The sequence below is a fragment of the Balaenoptera acutorostrata genome, chromosome 16 (genome assembly GCF_949987535.1).
Source record: "Balaenoptera acutorostrata chromosome 16, mBalAcu1.1, whole genome shotgun sequence".
NCBI lineage: Eukaryota > Metazoa > Chordata > Mammalia > Artiodactyla > Balaenopteridae > Balaenoptera > Balaenoptera acutorostrata.
In genome coordinates this window covers 56,444,148-56,459,455 of record NC_080079.1, presented here as the reverse complement: position 1 = coordinate 56,459,455, position 15,308 = coordinate 56,444,148, and the positions used below count along the sequence as shown (strand labels likewise).

Sequence of the window (15,308 nt, the reverse complement as noted above, 5' to 3'; positions counted from 1 at the left end):
CCAATAAAAATTAATTAAAAAATAAAATATATAGAAATACTTTCTGATAGAAGTTTTTGTTCAAGTTCATTCATTATAGGTACAGACTGAGGGTAAAAAGGCTGGATCTTTGGATGAACAAGTGATAGAAAAGTATACATTTTAGTAAAATCTCATTTTAGGGTGACAAAATAATTCCATCAAATTCTCATTAAAACAAGATTATTAGAAATTAGAGTAAATTACATCTTGTCTAGTATCACCACTTCTGATTTTAAAATTTAAATCTACAAATAAGATGAAAAGACATTAGATGTTATTCTTGTAGACTGTTAAAACACTGGGGGAAAATGAAAATTTTCCTTTGGAATAAACTCAATGTATTATGCTCAAAGAAGTCTAAGAAGAAGTTTAACCCCAGATCCATTCCCTCCCTCACTACACAGGTGGGGGACTGTCTGTTCTGCACCTCAGTAGAAGCCTGAAGCTTCACTATCTGGAGAAGATAAAATAAGGATATCCAGACAGGAAGACAGCAGACACAGATGGGTGTAGAGTGTTAAAAATAAGGATGAAGTGGAAGTTTATTTACTAGATGGTGAGACTGCCAGTCTTCTTCCCCCACTCAAATCCAAAACTACTAGTAGCCATGTTTACAAGGTCCAGCAAGGACTGGGTAGGCAAGCTCTCCAACAAAATGTTGGCTTGATTACCCTAGAGAGAAGCCCACAGTCACCAAGCACACACCCCTACCTCCAAAACACAAACAAACACAGAGTGTACAGTCAGATTTTGGTGTCTTCCTCAGACAAGAAGACAGACAAGAATCACCTGTTGTTTTGGGGAGAGCCTCTACTAAGAAATAAAAGCAACTCGGGAGAAGCAGAGGCTTGCAGGGAGAGGAACACTTCAGGAAAAACTATCATGAATATTTTCAGAGAGATGAGAAGAATTATTCCATACATGAAACAAAAAGAAGGAACTATTAAAAAGAACATCCAGAGAACAAAAATGAGCTATTAGACGTTAAACATATAATAATAATAAAAGCTCAGTACCTTAAGAGAAGGAAAAAGCACATCAAAGACTGGGAGAAAATATTTGCAAAACACACATCTGATAGAGGCTTGTATCTAAAATATACAAAGAACTCGTAAAACTGAACAATAAGAAAACCAACCAATAAACCAAAAAATAGACAAAAGATCTGAACAGATACCTCCTCAAAGAAGATATACGATAGCAAATAAACATATGAAAAGATGCTCAACATTATATGTCATTAGGAATTAACAAATTAAAATAATGAGATACCAGGAATATCTAAAAGCCAAAACACTGACAACACCAAATGCTGGTGAGGATGTGGAGTAACAGGAACTCTCCTTTATGGCTGGTGGGAATGCAAAATGGTACTGCCACTTTGGAAGACAGTCTGGAATTTCTTACAAAGCTAAGTGCAGGTTTGCCATATAATCCAGAGATGGTGCTCCTTGGTATTCACTTAAATGAGTTGAAAACTTATGTCCACACAAAAACCTACACGCAAATGTTTATAGCAACCTTATTCATAGTTGTCAAAAACTAGAATCAATCAAGATGTCCTTCAGTAGATGAATTCAAAAAGTACCAATAGAGCCCAGTCTCTCGGCTCCTTGGCGGTAACTGTCTCTTTGGCCTTTTTACTTCTTCATTTCCAGGACTCAAATTTACTGCCATGTCCTCTGAAGAAGAGAAGCTCTTCGTGGGAGCCCACAACTTCAACACTGATAAGCAGGCTCTGGAAGACCACCGCAGCAGCTTCAGACCTGTTTCTGAGGTGGTTGTTGTCAAGGGCTGGGAAACTCAGCGATCCCAGGGTTTCGGCTACATCACTATCACCAATCCAGAGCATGCCTCAGACGCCGCGAGAGCCATGAATAGAGAGTCTCTGGATGGTCGTCAGATCCGTGTAGACCACGTGGGCAAGTCAGCCCTGGGGAAAAAGAGGGGGTTCCTTTGGGACCTATGGGCGTGGTCACAGTTACTCTAGAGGTCGTGGGGACCAGGGCTATGGAAATGGCAGGTATGACAATCAACCTGGAGGATATGGATACGGAAGGTCCAGAGACTATGGCAGCAGAAGCTAGGGTGGTCATGACCGCTACTCAGGAAGAAATTACAGGGACAATTATGACAACTGAGATGAGGCATGCACACCTAATATAGATACACAAGGAATGAAACTTCTTCTGATTCAGGACCATCCTTCCAAAGGGCTGTATTTATAAAGATTTTTGGAGCTGCATTGAGACATCTGTTTTAGTACATCAACCTCTGTTTTTGAATTGAGCTCCCAAGGTAGTTTGTTAAAGACCTATCAGAAAGCTCCATGTGTTTTTTAAAATTTTTCTCCCATTTAAAGACAAATTCTGAGCCATTTGTAGAGTATGGGTATTGTTTCCTTTTTTTTTTTTTTTTTTTTTTACCAGTTTTTTAGTTCAGGCTCTCAGGATTATTGGTTCCGGCAAATGTTTGGCCAGACTGATTGTTTTTAAAAATGTGTATCTAGGAACATTTAAAAAACCTGTACACAATGTTTAACCATGGTTAGGAAGCAATTTCGAACTGTTAACTATAAGAAATCAAGAACATGATTACTTAGAGGTGTTTTATACTCCCGATCTCTGTCTGATAATATAGAAATGTCTTCAAAATATTTGTGTATGTTTTTTTGTTTTCGTTTTTTTTTTTTTTTTGGCCGAGCTGCATGGCTTGAGGGATCTCAGTTTCCCAGCTAGGGATTGATCCCAGGCCACAACAGTGAAAGCCCAGAATCCTAACCACTAGGCCACCAGGGAACTCCCTCATATTTTTTTTTAATACTGGAAGAAAAAAATATTCTGTTGTGTTTCATGGAGCATTTAGGACATCCTTCACCGAGTTGATTAAAAAGATGAAACCTGAAAACAAAACAAACAAAATAAAACAAAACAAAAAGTACCAATACAAGCAAGTTATTTTGAAATATGCAAGTAAATACAGAAAGAATTGTTTAAAAGAGTTGAAAGTGATTGCCTCTGGGGAAAAATAAATAGTGAGGACAGGGTAAGAAACTAGTTTTTGTTGTAACAAAAGAAGAATTTGCCTCTTAAACAGTGTTAGTGGATCACTGTGATAAAAGTAAAAACAAAAATAGAGAAAAAGAAAAAAAGAACTGGAGAGGAAGGAAGACCCACACATAGACTGAGCACCCACTCTGAGCCAGTGCTGTTCCAGACACATCTTCATGCTTTGTCTCTTGTAATCCCCACCAGCCTAGAGCACGTATCACTCTCCTGTGAGCCAGGTGATAAAACAGAGGCATGCTGAAAGCATGCCTGGGGACACGTATCTAACAAGAGCTGCCCAATCCGTTCATCTCCCTGCTCCCACCAGCACATTATTTTTCTTCTGAGTTAGTTCCTCTAAGGAGAAAAGGTCTTCCCCAAAGCCTTCCTCCAGCCCCTGCTGACTTGGGGACAGAACTCTGTCAGTGATTTAATACAATCCAGATGGAAGGCTCCAATTGGCTCTTAAAGCATGCCTTTTGGGAGATTTGCAGATAAGCCTTGGGATGTGAGCGGAGAACAATAAAACAGGAGGGTGACAGAATACGAAGGCTGGGAGAGGGGGAGTCTCTTAGGGATGGGTATGAACCTGACAAAGCAGCCTCCTCCACAGCTGTCAGGCCTGTGGCCAGGGTTTGGGGCTCGGCCACCAGCCCAGAATCTTAGAGTCAGAGACACATGTGCTCCACACATTCACAAATTCCGGAAACACTTTTGAAGACCCAGTGGCAGGCATTGGGGTGGGAGCTGGGGTACAGTGTTGAATCAGACACAGACCTCTGCCTTGAAGGGTTCACAGACTAGCAAATGAGACAGAAAGATGGACGGATGGATAGCCAAATATTTATGATCCAGTAGGATCATAAATAAACATTACAGTAGAGGCAGGGACAGAGTATAAGAGGAGGACAAGAGAAGAGTCCTTGTTATGGAGGAAATGACGTAGGACTGGGTCGTGAAAAATGAACAGACACATGCCAGCAAAAGAAGTTGGGAGGGGCACCCCAGGCAGAGAAAAGAGCAGGTGCAAAGGCATAGCAGCTTGAATGGATGGTGAATCATAGAAGCAGAGTGAAAGGAGCTCTCGGGGCTATTTGGAGCAGCCCCGTAGAGCTCAGAGGAGCTGGTGTCATGAGGTATGACATCCATTCCTGGTCCCTCCTCTTCCTAGTGTTGTGACCTAAACAAAGTCACCTCACCTCTCTGAGCCTAAGTTTCTTCATCTATTTTAATGGGTATGATAGATTTTAATTTTTTTAACAACATGAAAATAATATATTATGTTGCACTTTTTTAAATCAAGAAATGTTGGGCTTCCCTGGTGACGCAGTGGTTAAGAATCCGCCTGCCAATGCAGGGGACACGGGTTCGAGCCCTGGTCCAGGAAGATCCCACATGCCGCGGAACAACTAAGCCCGTTTGCCACAACTGCTGAGCCTGCGCTCTAGAGCCTGTGAGCCACAGCTACTGAGCCTGTGTGCCACAACTACTGAAGCCCATGAGCCTAGAGCCCGTGCTCCACAACAAGAGAAGCCACCGCAATGAGAAGCCGGCGCGCAGCAATGAAGACCCAACGCAGCCAAAAATAAAATAAATTAAATTAAAAAAGAAAAGAAATGTTATATACATGTGTGTCATGAAAAACAGGTTTCTTGGTCCAATCCTTTCTACCCCTGACTCACTTCCTCACGGCAACCTCTTTTAAACATTTATATTTTTGTTTACTTAGGTGGTAAGCCTCTGAAATTATTCCATTTCTTGATTTACAGATTTTAGGTAATCTATTGACTCCACGGTATGAAAAATGAAAATTTAGTTCGCATAAATGCTCTCTTTTTCTCTTCCTCTCTCTTTTGCCTGTTTATCTATCTATCTATCTAGTCTATCTATGTCTTCTTCTGTTTACATTTGAACATTTAAACAATGTACTTACACTTCTATCCCTTGTTTGTTTTATCAACTCTGGGCAATATCTCAGCAATCTTGTATGAGAATTAGACTATTAACTTCTCCACTTTTTATTTCATTTCCCCACCTCTAATTCAAGTATTCCACTGACTATACATTTATTTTTATATTGTCAAAAATTTTAACATTGACATTCTATCTTCAATCATCACTGAGTTTCTATGCTTTGTCTACAAATTGTTTCTAAAAATTGAAAATAGTGTTTATATTCTTATGACTACATATTGTTTACTATGTAACCAATAGGATGCTATAATTATATTACCTCTATTGGGGTTTTTTGCCTTTTTTTCTGACATTTATAATAGCCTTTCTTTTCCCCCCTGCATTACCTTATTTTGCCCTATCCCTAAGTTCTTCCAGTGTCTCGAGGATAACAAAAAATCTATGCAATTTCTAGATTGTGAGCTCCACAAGCTCAGACATTTTTATCTGTTTTGCTCACCATTGTGTGTCCTCAATCTGCCATCTTGAACCTGAAGTCAGAAGTTTTTTTATCTACCTCTCAAGACTATTTTTTTTGGCCATGCCGCATGGCATGTGGGATCTCAGTTCCCTGACCAGGGATCGAACCCGTGCCCCCTGCAGTGGAAGCGTGGCATCCTAACCACTGGACCGCCAGGGAATTCCCTGAAGACGATTTTAAGAGGCAATTGTGCCAAAACAACTTTTTAAATGTCAAGTAGGACTTCCCTGGTGGCGCAGTGCTTAAGAATCTGCCTGCCAATGCAGGGGACACAGGTTCGAGCCCTGGTCCGGGAAGATCCCACACGTTGCGGAGCAGCTAAGCCCCTGCATCACAACTACTGAGCCTGTGCTCTAGAGCCCATGAGCCACAACTGCTGAGCCTGCGTGCCACAGCTACTGAAGTCCTTGCGCCTAGAGCCCGTGCTCCGCAACAAGAGAAGCCACCGCAGTGAGAAGCCTGTGCACAGCAACGAAGACCCAATGCATCCGAAAATAAATAAATAAGTAAATTTATAATAAATAAATGAATAAATGTCAAGTACTATAAAAATAAAATTATTATTTCTATTAAATTTTATTTTATTAATTTTTTAAAAATAAATTTATTTATTTATTTATTTTTGGTTGCGTTGAGTCTTCGTTGCTGCGCATGGGCTTTCTCTAGTTGAGGTGAGCGAGGGCTACTCTTCATTGCAGTGCACGGGCTTCTCATTGTAGTGGCTTCTCTTGTTGTGGAGCACAGGCTCTAGGCACGCGGGTTTCACTAGTTGTGGCTCACGGGCTCAGTAGTTGTGGCACGTGGGTTCAGTAGTTGTGGCTCATGGGCTCCAGAGCGCAGGCTCAGTAGTTGTGGCGCACGGGCTTAGTTGCTCCGCAACATGTGGGATCTTCCCGGACCAGGGCTTGAACCCATGTCCCCTGCATTGGCAGGTGGATTCTTAACCACTGCGCCACCAGCAGTGGTCCTCTCCATCACCTCCCAGACTAATGACTGTTCAACCTCTGTATGCAGTAATGAGAAGCTCACTTTCTATATTTAGGCATCTCTGATTCCTAAAACATCTTTCCTCTATTAAGCGTAAATTTGCGTCTCCGTAATTTCTTGCTCTTAGGCCTAGCTCTTCTTTCTAGGGTCTTAGCATGTCAGACAGCTCATTGCCTCCTGGGCCCTCCTTCAGAAACAGGACAGCCACATCATGACCTTCCTGGTGCTCATCTGTCGAGTTTACTCCCAGCTCCTCCCTTCATTCCCCCGAGCATGCACGTTCCCACCCTTCACTGTCCTGACCATGCTGCCCAAAGGGCAGCGCCTACAGCTGCCCACAGACTCTAGGCCCATCTCAATCCTCACAATAGACAGTAAGTATATGAATGGTGTTATTTTCTTAAACTCTCAATCCTTAAAGCAACATGAGGACCAAATATAGAAAACAATCTCTCTCTCATTTAAAATGTCAGGTCTTGTTAATACACAAAATATGTACTGAAAGGTCAGTATTGACACCCTGCCTTATTACTGCAATCACAACACAGCCTCCTAACATGGAGTTCTTCTCAAACCAGGTCCTCACATCAGCTTGCTCCAAAACCCCAGCCCAAGGACACAAACTGGTTTGTGGTAAGTTTTTCATTTGTTTGTGCAAAACAGAAAAATTGAGGGCAATAGAGTGAACGTTCCATAAAGTTGAATTTATTAATTTAGAGGACTTTTCTTTATTCAGACACTCTGTTCCTCTTCCTTGTTTTGGTATTAAAATAAAAGTATCAATATTAAACTTTGTATTAAAATTATTTTATAAAATGATGAGTGATTCCCATTCAAAGTTTCAAGGAACTACATTTTGGGAAAACTGAAGTGCAGATCAGATAATATTTTAATGGACTTCTTGGAAATCCAGGTGGTCTCTGATGTTAGTGGCAGTGACTTTAGGTCTGTTCTGAGCACAGGCACTTACCTTTGCTACCCTGAAGATCAGCCCGGGGCAGTGGTGGGTGAGTTAGGCAGGGTTGCTGGATGAGATGGTAAACTGGGACGGGACCAGGGCCGACTTGCTGGGGCTCAGGCTATGGCACGGGCTGGCTCGTGGGGCATTGGAATAAGTCTTCTCGTCTTTTCCTCTCTTGGAGATATTGGCCAGGAGGGCCTGTGCCTGTACTTGTTACAAATGAAGGGAGGGAAGAGATTTTGTTATACTAAGATGGGTAGAGCTGAGCATCCAGTTAGTGACAAAAAAATGAGATATCAGAGGACTTCCCTGTCAAATAACCTGGGGAATGCTACATTTAACAAAATCATACAGGCTTATTCACTACAGGGCTTTTAACATGTGTTAACTCCATGTGAGATGCTTAATCTCCAGGAATCAAATATGCTATGTTTCCTCAAATTATGGACCCTTTACCCAGAAATGACTATGGAAAATAAGGGAGAAATATGGTGAAGAGGTTTGACAGGCTAAGATCATAGAAAGCCTTGAACCTGAGGTTCTCAGTCCTTCCTGTGTATGAGAGGAACGTGGGCTGAGTATTAAAAATGCAGATACCTGGGCCTCATCTCCTGACAAGAGGTCTAGAGCAGGGCCCAGGAATCTACATGTCTACAAACTAGTTCCCATGCGAGGGCTCTAGGGACCACACTTTGCAAGCGTGGAGTGCAGATGAGACGGTATCCACAAACAGAAGGCCTGGAAGCTACAGTTCAGACGGCATGCATGAACTCAAGCCTCTGAGCAGGTAGAAGTCTGGAGCTGAGAGCCTCGTCGGCAACTCCACCCCTGCTCAAGGGAATGGGAGTGGGGAGAGCTGAGCTGTCTTCTATCAGAGCAGAGGACATCCCAGCAAAGCCACTTGTCTTCCCCCTGGTGTCTGAACAAGATACTGCAGGTCAAGGCTCGCAGACCCAGAGAGCAATGGATTAGCAGCTGCCCTGGGAAAAGTAAGGGGACAAGGCTCAGCTCAAACCTTGCCTCTTCCAGAAAACTTCTCTTAATTTCATCCTCTCATCTGTGCTCCTAGAGTTTCTGAAACATACCACTTTACTCTGCCATGCCTCCTTCTGATGTGTCTGAAATGGTGATTTTCGAGCTTATGGGAACACGGATAGCTTTATTTCAGAAAGTGCAGAGCCTTAGGGATACCTTTTACAGCTGGAGGTATACATATACTAATTAGAGCTATGAAGATAACAATCAAGGAACAAATACCAGTGATGTAGCTGGACAGGGAGAAAGGGAGAGGGCAGATAATAATCTCCCGTCTAATACGGCCGAACCTCAACAAAGAAGATACATTAAGAGACAGCAGAAAGGCTACTTACTGTAACCCTCCATTTCTATGACATTGTGGAAAGGGCAAAATCATGGAGACATAAATTGGATCAATGGTTGTTAGGGAAGATTTGAGGATGAGCTGGAGAAGGTAATTGCTTTGCAATCAGGCTTGGAGGCAGGAGGAAGGGGAAATATATTAGGGAGCGGAAGTGGGTTAGAGAAAGTCCCAGAAAGCATCCTACCTCGGCAGACCATGCCACAGTAGTGGGGAAAGCAGCCTGCTGGGCTGTGCACAGCACTCTCCCAGCTCTGCCCTGGCCGCTGACTAATGTCTTAGGGATGTGAGAGGCCCAGGAAGGGTTGCTGCCAAGGATTCCAGGAGGGGCAGGTCACAGAATCTTGGGTAGGAACGAGAACAACAACAAGAGCAACTGACTTGATTCAAGCTTCCCATTTGCCAGGCACGGTATGCTATAGACTTTACATATATTATCTCATCCAATCCTCATAACAGTTTTTGGCATTATTACCCCCATGTAACAGAGGAGGAGACTACTGGAGCCCAGAGATGTTAGGTAATCTGCACAAAGTAACACAGCTAATAAGAGAGAACAGGATTTGAACACAGGCACCTCTGTCTCCAGAGCCCTAGCCCTTACCCACCACCATGCAGGCCATCTCCCATCACCCCAGCGATGGCAGAGTCTCTTCCACCACCTTCCTGCAACGTGCCCATCCTGCCTTGGCTTGCATAGCTCTGTTGGTGGGTACGCATTATTCCCCTGCGAAGGTCATGCTTCAGTGGACTTAAAATTGACTTCTGAATGCATTCACCCATAGCCCAGTTACCCCTCCCGGCCCTGAGATCGTCATTAGTGCTGCCCGTCAAACATTTCCATCTGCTCCTGGGCCCTGGGTGGGTCTTCCCTTCCAGCCCCCTGAAATTACGTGTTTCCACATGACTTCCTTCAACCAATGAAATGTGAAGCTTTAGAAGTCAGTGTGTGGTTCACCTCTTTCTTCTGCCACAGTGTTTGGGGGGCAGGCGATGCTCATGTCTGGAGGAAACCCCACTTGGCTTGGATCCCTGAGTGACCAGGATGAGCAGAGCCCCTCCTGCCCTGTACTGTGATGTCAGCAAGAAATGAGCCTTGGGTGCGTAAGCCACTGAGACTTGGGGATTGTTCATCATCGCAGCCAAACCTAGCCTGTCCTGGCTGAATCGGTCCCACAGAGCAAGTCAATCTGCAACAACCCAGCCTCCTCTAAGCCTTCTCTAAGCTAGTTAGCCCATTTTTTTTCAGCTGAGCCTCCTATGACTTGGTTTGTTGACTTGTCACCTGATCTTTTCTTCTAGACAGATTGCACTGTGAGAACTCTTCCAGGAGCAATTGGCAAAGCCGTTGCCCCTCCCCTCCTCCTCAGCTCTCAACCTCAGTTATGCAGCTGTGATTGCACTAAGCCTTGGGCAGGCAAATAAGTCTTCCCTCTCCCCGGGGTCCCATTCTGACCTGCCTGGTTCCAATTCTTTGGGCCCTGGCTAAAGAGAAGACTCAGGATTTGGAATTAGAGTGACCTGGGTTTATATCGTGGCTCTACTACTAACTTACTGAGTCACTGTGGGCACGTTACTTAACCTCTCTGAGCCTGTTTTCGCAAAAGGATAGAAATAATAAGAGCTAACCTTGATATAGTTAGAAGTATCAGGTCAGGTGCCCGGCACCTCCCTGGTATCTAGTGGGCCTGTACAGATGTTATTTCCCCTCTTTTCCTCCTAAACCCCATGTCCTTCAGGCTCACAAAATGAGGGGAGTGGAAGGCATTTTTGGAATGAGGCCCCAGGTGGCTCCTCTACCATTGCTGTGCCCTAATCCCCACGTCTCAGGCCACTCAGGGGCCCCTCCTACCTCCCCTCCCAGGTCGCAGCTGTCTGCTCCCCCTTCCCCCGCCCCCTCCGTCTCAGGGGGCTGGGAGAGAGGGAAGCAGACGCCAGGATGCAGATGTTCAGAGCTCAGAGAAGGCTGCTGAGCTAATCCCAGGTCTGCTGGTGAGACTGGGCCAGCGCCTCAGAAGTGGGCGTCCAAGAGGCCCTCTCCCGCCTGCCGGCAGCCTGAGACTCAGCTCGAATTTCCGAGGCCCCAGCTCGGGAACAGCTGCGTGGCTTCCCCTCCCCTGCCTCCGTTTTCTCTCCTCTCTCCTCCCGACATGAGTCAAGTAGACAGTGGGGCCGGGCTAGCCAGGGGTCTGGATGGAATCCAGAAGGCTCCCAGCCACTCAACCCAGGTCTCTAAAACCCCAGGGAGCTCAGATACACAGGGTTTCTTGGGCCTCTCCACTCCCTGCTGCTCTCATTTGGCCAAAAACCTCAGGCCCAGCTTTGATGTTTGGATTGGTGTCTACTCCTTTGCTCCGTGCCTGGCTGGCCTTCACAAGACATCTCCCCAGTGCGGCGGGCAGGACTAGACTTGGGGTGGGGTCTCTTGGTTCAGTGGTACCCTCACCTACAAGCCTCCCCAGCCTCCTCCCCCCAGGTTCCTAAACGACTCTTCCAACTGCCTCCCAGGGTGCTGGATCTCTGACCTCCCTTTCCACGTCCCCATCAACAGCCCCCCACCTCACCCTCCGCCAGCAGAGGTATATGTGCACGCTCACCACCATTTCCTGAATGTTTGGTACATGAAAACTTGTTTCCTTTTATCCTCAACTGTCTTGCTTTTTCCTCTTTGACAAATAAGGAAATGGAGAACCAGAGAGGCTAACTTGTCCACAGAAATATGAAATAGCAAAATCAGGATTTTGCACCCAGTTCTGATGTGTTGATGACTTTTGAGCCCATGCCCTCTCTCCACCCAGCCACCTGGCCTAGTAAACACCAGCCCAGTCCTCTGGCCTAGAGCACGCAGGGCAGCTGCACCTGCTAACTTACTTACCGAGCACCCTGGGAGCCGTGGATATACGTGTGCCATTTCAGCTGAACACGTTTGGCCAAGAGAGAGAATGAGGAGAGGATGATTTAGCTAGTGATTTAGGAAGCGGGCGATGGGAGGGCTGAATCCACCACCCTTGGCTGGGTCCCCAGTCTCCAGCACAGTTCCTTTTCGTGCTGGGAGTGATTCTGGATGAATATAGGGGAACCGTTTGTGTGCGACCTTGAAACACAAGCCTGCTACCACTCAAGGATCTGAGCCTGGGCGGGAGGGAAGCCCACCCCCGTGGGTGTATTGAGGGGCTGCGTGGAGGGTCCCCCAGCTGTCTCTTAAGATGTCTTTAAGGGTAATTTTGACTCTATGCAGTCCCTGCACGTGATTGTGAACTAACTCTAAACATGAATAGTTGTTCCTTACTCCCAGGGAATTGGCCTATAATGGTGGGATTCCAGAAACGGGGGGAAGTCAGGGGAGGAGACTGGGGACCTGGGGCCTTTCGGGACCTCAGTCTCACGCTGTGAGGTCCCAGGAGCTCCCGCTTGTCCCTCTCCATCTAGGTTTTCAGTGCGGAGCCGTGAAGGAGTGTTGGACAGGGAATGAGTTCTGGTTCTGTGGTGGGACCCTGGGCAGGTCACTTATACCCACAGTTTCCTCAACTGTCGGATGAGGCTGCTGGACAAGCAATGCTGATGAGATGCTAGAGGCCCCTGGGGACTCCACCTGGGCTGGGGAAGGCTCAGAACGCTGGCCCGGGGGCAGCCCCGCCTCCAATACCGGCTGTCCTGCCTGAGGCCCCTCTGCCACCAGTGGTGGGTGCTTTGGGCTCAGGGCTGGCTACTAGATCTGCTTCCACGGATGGTGTCATCACCTCATTTTCTAGGTGAGAAAAACACCTTTGTTGCCTGTGTGGCCTGTGCAGCCTTCCCCTAGCCCTACCCCCTTCCCAACACCTCCATCCTCCCTGTGTCCCCCTGTTTCTAAGCCCCATCTTCCGGCATTGTCCTTCCAAGGCCTGCCTTTCTGCTGAGCCTCAGGCTCAGGTCCCCGCAGGTCTCCCCCATAACCAACTGGGTGCCCCATCCCCCAAAGAACTGCCCCTGCCCTTTCCCTCTGCTTCAAAAAGTCCATGTTTTGGCTTGAAATGGTCATGGGCCCAATTGCTCATTAATATCGGCGAGGTGACCTTGAATAGATCACTTCAGCTCTCTGAGCCTTAGCTTTGACATTGGCAATATGAAATATGAACGACAATAATAACAGTAATTTGAGCATCAATCTTATACTGGGGGCTTACCCTGAGCCAGGCTGAAAACCAAGTCTTCACAGCGAGCCAATGAAAGGAAAGCAGTTGTCTCTCAGGTGAGGAATTGAACTTCAGAGGGGTTAAGTAACTTGCCTAAGGTCACAGAGTGAGTTAAGTGGTAGAACTGGGACTGAGCCCAGGGATGCCAGTTGCCAAGGTCACTATGCCACTCTGTACTTCTGGGACCTCTGTGAGGCTGAAGTGAGATGGCAGTGCTAAGGGACTCAGCAAAGCAATGGCAGGTCTTTCTTCATGATCTTATTGAATCAAAGTTCGTCATGTCCAGTGAGAATGTGAGTGCCTGGTCATCTCCAGAGCCCTGGGGATTGTGTCTTAGAAGGAAGAGTGCAGCCCTGACCTTAGGCTCTTATCCCGGGAGGGCCAGGCCTTGCCCAAGGTTTGGGACATTCTATCGGCGCTGCCCAGGCTAAAGGCTGATGGGGGCTAAAGGCTGATGCAGTGGGAGGCCTATATATATGCACCTCCCCCGGGGTGGGGAGGCCTATATCCATAGCGCCCTGTGCACGGCAGAAGGTTGGGAGTGAGGCAGAGGGGGAAACTTGCACTGGGGTGTCTAAGGTGGTCTGGGGGGATGGTAGGTCTGCTTGGCAGTGCAAGGGGCTGGACTGAGGTCTAGCCAACCACGGGAGAGCCACAATGTAGGGGCACTGGACACCTCACAGCTTCTCCTCTGGCAAGTGGGGAGAAAGTTCCCGCCCGGCAGGGGGTTGTAAATGCTCAGCGGGGCACTGCTACACAGTAGGGCTAGCTAAATAGGGACGGCTGCATCAAGCTTGCTGGATCCCCAGAAAGATGGGCTCAGCATGAGGTGGCTGAAGAACCCCCTGCCTGCAGTCAGGGCTGGCCTGGAATTGAAGAAGGGTTGAACCTCAGTGGTAGTAGAGGAGGGGGTGTTGGTGGGACAGCGGTGGTATCTGGAGGCAGCAGAGTCTGGGGAGGGAGGGAGGGGAGGGGTGGTCACCCTGGGACTAATGCATTAATTGAAGTAATAGTCATGTAACATACAATTCACCACTTCTTTGTTTTTATTTTTTTTTAATTCACCACTTGAGGATTATAATTTAGTGGCATTTAGTACATTCACAGTGTCGTGCAACCACCACTTTTATCTAGTCCCAAAACATTTTCATCATCCCCAGAGGAGACTCTTTACCCATTAATCTGTTGCTCCCCTGCTTTCCCTCTGCCCGGCCCCCGGCCACCACCAAATCTGTTTTCTGTCTCTTGGATTTACCTATTCTGGATGTTTCACATACATGGATTCAAACAACATGTGACTTTTTGTGACTGGCTTCTTGCACTCAGCATAACGTTTTCAAGGTTCATCGATATTGCCACATGAATCAGTATCCCATTCTTTTTTTATGGCTGAGCAACATTCCATTGGATAGATACACCACATCTTATTTGTCTATTCATCATTCATCAACCATTCACCAAATGTTGGTGGACATTTGGGTTGTTTCCACCATTGGCCCCATTTTGAAGTGAAAGTCATTGAAAGGCTGAGGTCCCACCATCATCACTCAAACCTTGGGGTGAGCAGAGCTCCAACCAGAGTCCCCCCCATGAAGCGTCAGTCCTTTCCTGCCCAGGCAGCTGCCACGATGGCCACAGCGGTGTTCTGGAGCGGCTGCTGAGCGTTGCCCCTTGGAGAACAGCTGAGTTTCTTGGTCTTTATTCAGATCCCCTGGCCCAGGGCAGAGGGACAAGAGGATGGGAAGAGAAAGGGAAGGTGGGAGGAAAGAAAGAATGAGTATGAGCTCCCACAGAAGCCTCTGGAAACTCCTGGTCAGTGAGTGGTGTCCACGGTGGAAAAGCCTAGCTGTGCATGAGTCTCAGTGGAGCCCACCTGAGCACCATCAGCTGGACAGGCTTGTCCAGGTGGGGAAACTGAGCCCTGGGGAGCGGCGGTGGCTTGACCAATCTGGAGCCGAAGCAGAGATCAACCCTGGCTGTTCTGATTCCCAGCCTGGGTGTGCGCTGCCTTCCTGACATCAGCACGGGGCCTGGTACGGGCTTGGAGGGGCTGCCCCCCCTCTCCAGTGGGCCCATTCTGCAACCAGGAAGCAGGTAAGGGGTCTGTCTCCTTCCATCACACTCAGAAGACGCAACAGGGAGGAGCGAGCACTGGATCTGGAGCCCTGGGTTCCAGCTGCCCTCCTGCGAGCCCCTCCTGCGCTTGCAGCTTCCCTTCGCCCCCCGCACCTGTAAAATGGAAACTTTAGCTCCCTGGCGCAGGGGGCTTTGGGGCCCAAATGAGACCACACCTGTGACAGGCACA

At 47.0% G+C, this 15,308-nt stretch overlaps 1 pseudogene; it reads left to right on the top strand.

Annotated features, from left to right (window-relative positions):
• Nucleotides 1–1,696: 1,696 nt before the first annotated feature.
• LOC103014388 (RNA-binding protein 3-like) lies at nucleotides 1,697–2,162 on the top strand (annotated as a pseudogene).
• The last annotated feature ends 13,146 nt before the right edge of the window (nucleotides 2,163–15,308 follow it).